Source organism: Myotis daubentonii, chromosome 15 (genome assembly GCF_963259705.1).
Source record: "Myotis daubentonii chromosome 15, mMyoDau2.1, whole genome shotgun sequence".
Taxonomy (NCBI): domain Eukaryota; kingdom Metazoa; phylum Chordata; class Mammalia; order Chiroptera; family Vespertilionidae; genus Myotis; species Myotis daubentonii.
The window spans coordinates 11755091-11761355 of record NC_081854.1 but is presented as its reverse complement, the minus strand read 5'-3'; positions in this window follow the sequence as shown (position 1 = coordinate 11761355).

Below are 6265 nucleotides of genomic sequence, written 5' to 3'. Positions count from 1 at the left end.
TCATTAGGATTTGGTCTTCCCGCATCTGCCCGGATTATCTGAGGAGCGAAGAGCGTGCGCAGCGGTTCTCAACCTGTGGGTCGCGACCCCTTTGGTGGTCCAACGACCCTCTCACAAGGGTCGCCTAAGACCATCCTGCATATCAGATATTTACATTACGATTCATAACAGTAGCAACATTACAGTTATGAAGTAGCAACGAAAATAATTTTGTGGTTGGGTCACAACATGAGGAACTGTATTTAAAGGGCCAGAAGGTTGAGAACCACTTTAGGGGAAATGACAGGGAAATTGGGAATGCCTTCAGGGCCCACGAGTTAGGAATGGCTTCGCCATACCAGACAAACATGCACTTATAATACCTGCTGTGCCCGAAACTCCTCTGGGATAAATAACTCCCCTCATTTACTGAGCTCCTACTATTTGCCACATACTGTCTAAATCAGGCAGTAATGTACAGGCACCGTGGTTTGGTGGTTAAGTTGTGGACTTTGGGACCAGAATGCTTGGGTCCAAATCCTGACTCCACTCCACTACCTGTGTGACCCTGATGTAATTACTTAACGTCTCTGGTGTTGCATTTTCTTATATTCGAAGCAGGTAAAATTAGGTTATCTACAGTGTAGGTGACACTTAAACTAACCCACATAAAGCTGTTATAACTGGGTTTAGCACATATTAAGCTTTCAATAAGTGCTCGCTTTTATGTGTTTGCTTCAGAAATAGCTGTGGGGCGCCCTAGCCGGTTTGGCTCAGTGGATGGAGCATGAGCCTGTGGGCTGATTCCAGTCAAGGCCACGTTCTCCGGCCCTGGTCGGGGTGTGTGCTGGAGGCAACCAATTGATATGTCTTTCTCACATCGATGTTTCTCTCTGTCTCTCCCTCTCCCTTCCACTCTAAAAATCAATGGAAAAATATCCTTGGATGAGGATTAATAAAAAACAAGACAAAAAACAGCCTGGCCGGCATGGCTCAGCAAATGAGTGTCAACCTATGAACCAGGAGGAGATCATGGTTCGATTCCTGGTCAGGGCACATGCCTGGGTTGTGGGCTTGATTCCCAGTAGGGAGTGTGCAGGAGGCAACCGATCAATGATTCTCTCTCATCATTGATGTTTCTATCTCTCTCTCCCTCTCCCTTCTTCTCTGAAATCAATAAAAATATCCTATATAATAAAAGCCTAATATGCAAATTGACCATATGGTAGAACAACTGGTCCACCAACTGGAATGATGTCCACTGACCACCAGGGGGCAGATGCTCAATGCAGGAGCTGCCCCAGCCTGCAGGCCCCAGGCCAGCCAAGGTGGATTCCAGCGGGGGCCCCCAGTCGCCCTGCTGGTTGCCCCACAGATTGGCCCTGATCGCTGGCCAGGCCTAGGGTCCCTACCCGTGCACAAATTTTGTGCACCGTACCTCTAGTATTAAAAATAAAATAAAATGGGGGAGGGGGAACAGAGGGAGCACATCTTCAAACCAAGAATATAATAAAATGAAACTGAGCATTGGATTTATATGTGCCAGGCATTGTGCTAAGCACCCTGTCACCTGCCTGACATCATTTCCCACTGTTCTCTTTCTTACACACTCCTCCCAGACACACTCAGCTCCCTGGTTCTTCCACCCAGCACCAGCCTGCATTAGTCAGCTAATCTGCAAAACAACTTACCCCCAAATGTAATGGTGGAAGAACAATAGCATTTATTATCTCACTAGAGGCCCAGTGCACGAAAATCATGCATGGGTAGGGCCCTAAGCCTGGCCGGTGATCAGGGCAGATCTGTGCGGCAACTGGTGGGGTGATTGGGGGGGGGCCCATTGGCACCCACCTTGGCTAGCCTGGCACTGCCCACTCACCGGCCCTGCCCCCTGCCACCGCCACCAGTTGCCTCCCTCTGTGGAGTGACTGGTGGGGTGATCAGGGGGTCCCCGCTGGTACCTGCCTTGGCTGGCCTGGGGCTTGCAGGCTGGGGGCAGCTCCTGCATTGAGCATCTCCCCTGGTGGTCAGTGCACATCATAGCGACTGGTTGTTCCACTGTTCGGTCTATTTGCATATTAGGTTTTTATTATATGGGATGGTTTCTGTAGGTCAGGAATTGAACACAGCTGCAGGCCTTCAGCTCAACTTGGAAATAATCCACCACTAAGCTCAGGAGGTGGCTGCTGGCAGGATTCATTTCCTTGCTGGACGTCAGCAGGGAACTCCCTGAGGTCCCTGGCACGAGGGCATCTCTGAGGCCAGCTGGCTTTATCAAAGCAAGAAAGCAAGCAGAGCCAGAGAGAGGGGCACAGAGGGAAGTCACTGTCTTTCATAACCTAATGTCAGAAGGGACAGTCCAATCACTTTTGCTGTATTCCATTCCTTAGGATACGTCACTACATCCGGCCCATGCTCAGGGCGGGCTTACTTGAGGGCGTGAACACCAGGAGGCCTGAGGGTTGGGAGCCATCTTAGAATGGCTGCCTCCTGCCTCCTCCTGGCCTTTGTAGTTGCTCCTCTGTCTGTCTGGAAGCTTCTTTCCCAGATCTCTGCATGGCTTCCTCCATCAAAAGTCCTTTCCTCTCTGAGGCCTTTCCCGACCACCTTATTTGAATGGTAATATTCTCTGGGCAGGCTGAAAAATGGTCCCCAGAGATCTGCAGGCACTGATCCCTGGACCCCGTGAATGTCTCCTTACCTGGCAAAAGGGACTTTGCAGGTGTGATGAAGCTAAGGATCGTGAGGTATCCAGGTGCCCCCTAACTGTACAGTGTGGCCCTGAAGCAAGGGGCTACACTGCAGCTTTGAAGATGGAGGAGGGGATCAGAGGCAATGAATGCAAGGAATGTAGCTCTAGAAGCTGGAAAAGGCCAGGGAACTGACCGATTCTTCCCAGAGATCCAGAGGGCTCGCAGCCCTGCCAACACCTTGAGGTCAGCCCAGTGAGACTGAGTTCAGATTCCTGACCTTCAGAAGTGAAAATAAAAACGAGTGCTTTTTTATTATTGTTGATTTTTAGACAGGAAGGGAGAGGGAGAGCGAGGGACTGAGAGCCAAAGATCAGCCGCCTCCTGCACGCCCCCTACTGGGGATCGAGGCTGGCAACCTGGGTATGTGCCCTGACCGGGAATCCAGCCGGTTACCACTCACTGCAAAGCTGAAAAATTTCTATGGCCTAGTGACATCACAGCCACCTTAACGTTGTAGCCCATGCATTACTCACGTGTTTGTGGTGATGCTGGTGTAAACACACCACTGTGCTGCCAGTCACATAAAAGTATAGCACAGTACATTGATAATGACAGTAAATGACTCTGGTACTGGTTTGTGTATTTATTATGCCATATATATTTTTTAATTTTAGAGTGTACTCTTTCTACTTATAAAAAAAGGTTTGCTGTAATACAGTATGCTGTGTTACACCAACAGCAGCCTCATACATCTCCTTTACCTTGTCTCTCTTTATTTTATTTTTTAAAATATATTTTATTGATTTTTTTACAGAGAGGAAGGGAGAGAGGAAGGGAGAGAGTTAGAAACATCGGTGAGAGAGAAACATCGACCAGATGCCTCCTGCACACTCCCCACTGGGGATGTGCCCGCAATCAAGGTACATGCCCTTGACCGGAATCGAACCTGGGACCCTTGAATCTGCAGGCCGATGCTCTATCCATTGAGCCAAACCGGTTAGGGCACCTTGTCTCTCTTTTTTAAAAATATGTTTTTTATTGATTTTGAGAGAGAGAGGAAGGGAGAGGGATAGATAGAAACATTGATGAGAAACATTATTAATCAATGAATCAATCAGGTCTGCAACCTGGGCATGTGCCCTGACCGGGAGTTGAACCAGTGACCTCTTGATTCATGGGTCAACATTCGACCACTGAGCCACACCGGCCGGGCTACCTTGTCTCTTGATAGCATCATTTTCTTTTGTGCTTGATTTACTCTCATGTTTTGTACAGTAACAAGCTGTAGAGGCTTGCAGCCTCGCTGCAGAAGGCTAGATCAAATAGCCTAGGCATGTAGTAGGCTAGACCATCTAGGTTTGGGTTGTGATGTTTGCACAATGAAATTGCCTAATGTTGCCTTTCTCAGAAGGTATCCCAGTCGTTAACTGGTACAGAGAAAATGAGCTCTCGGGAATCCACCGCAAGTCCATTCAATTGGAATAGAAACCAAATCATTTATAGGTTGATAATTTAAAAAATATATTTTTATTAATTTCAGAGAGGAAAGGAGAGGGAGAGAGAGATAGAAACATCAATGATGAGAGAGAATCATTGATTGGCTGCCTCCTGCACGCCCCCTACTGGGGATGGAGCCTGCAACCCGGGCATATGCCCTTGACCAGAATTGAACCCAGGACCCTTCAGTCCGCAGGCTGACGCTTTATTCACTGAGCCAAACCGGCCAGGGCTAGCTTGATAATTTTTTTAATGTAAGATGATGGATACATGGGAGATGTTTTTTCATTAGTCTCTGCTTTTGTAGAATTTTGAAAAATTCCAGAAATTTTTAATATAAACAGTACACTAGTTCACTTCACATCTCAGTGCTTAAAAAATTAAACATCACAAATACAAATAACTCCCTCTGAGCAAGTTTTTCTGATCTCTTTCACTCTCAATGCATGTAGAGAGAACCACTATCCAGACTTTAGCAATTGTTTTTAAAAATATTTTATTGATTTTTTACAGAGAGGAAGGGAGAGGGATAGAGAGTTAGAAACATCGATGAGAGAGAAACATCCATCAGCTGCCTCCTGCACCCCCCCTACAAGGGATGTGCCTGCAAACAAAGTACATGCCCTTGACTGGAATCGAACCTGGGACTCTTCAGTCCCCAGGCGGACATGCTATCCAGTGAGCCAAAATGGCCAGGGCCAGAATTTTAGTGATTTTTATTCTCTTCTTTAAGCTGGTTTCTACTATTAAAATAATCACCTCGTTCCACATTCTTTGTCATTTTTAAAAATTCAATTAATTTAAACTAAAATAAAACCAATGTACTCATTTCTGTTTATTAAGGACAATTTCAAGCAGACACGAAAGTTGAGAGAATAATATAAGAATGCTCCACATACACTAAGCTTCATCAGTTTTTAACACAGGGCCGATCTCATTTGTCTACATCCCAGCGACTTCCCCTCCCACTGTAACCATCACCCAAGTTTGGCTGCCTGCTGCCACAAAAACCAGACTCGTGAGACAAATGCCGGTGAAAAAGGAAAGAGGTTTATTCAAGTGCTGGTTACCTGAGGGGATGGAGGACTCTTATCATAAAGCCCATCTCCCCATCTCAGTGCAGTCAGAGGTTTTTATAAGGAGGGGGAGGCAAAGAAGAACAAAGAAGCCAAGGGGAGGCCACTGAAAAGTCCCTACGTACAGGCCAGCACCATCTATTCCTGTAAGGAATCTCAAAATCAGTCAAGTGATGGTCTGATATGTGTTATCCTGGCCTCTGTCATCCTGGTTTTATGTCATCCTTGTCCTATGGTTGAAGGTCAGCAAATTTCCCAGAACTGGGATGACTAAAGGTCAGAGTCGGTATCTTCTGAAATTAATTCCTGAGATTCTTATACAAACATGCTGTTTTTCTACAAGCTACATATTAGAGTCATCATTTCCAGAAACAATGTCAAAAGAATGGTGGTGTGGGTTACAATCCCCACTGTTACACCACCAGTCAAATATTGCCCCTGACCGGAATCGAACCCGGGACCCTTCAGTCCGCAGGCCGACGCTCTATCCACTGAGCCAAACCGGTTTCGGCAATTATTATTATTATTTTTAAATGTTTTTATTGAAGACAGAGAGAAGGGAGAGGGAGAAGAGGTTGGTGGTGATTATATTGCACAGCAAATACAATGACAATGATGTAGCTTTATGATTTGTCAAAAACTATTCAGAAGAGACTGAAGCTCATGCTTTGTCAAAAAAACAATTTTTAATTTTTATTGATTTCAGACGGAGGAAGAAAGAGGGAGAGAGAGAGAAAGATCAATGGTGAGAATCATTGACTGGCTGCCTTCTGCACGCCTCCCGATGGGGATGGAGCCCACAACCTGGGCATGTGCCCTGACTGGAAATCGAACCGTAACCTCCTGGTTCATAGGTCGAAATGCTCAACCACTGAGCCACGCCAGTTGGGCCAAAAAATCTTTAAGGAAAAAAAAAATAATCTTTAAGGAGCACTTTATGAAATAAAGAAGTAGGACAGGTCCTGGCCTGATAACTTAGTTCGAACGTCATCTGAAATGCGAAGGTTTCAGGTTCGATCC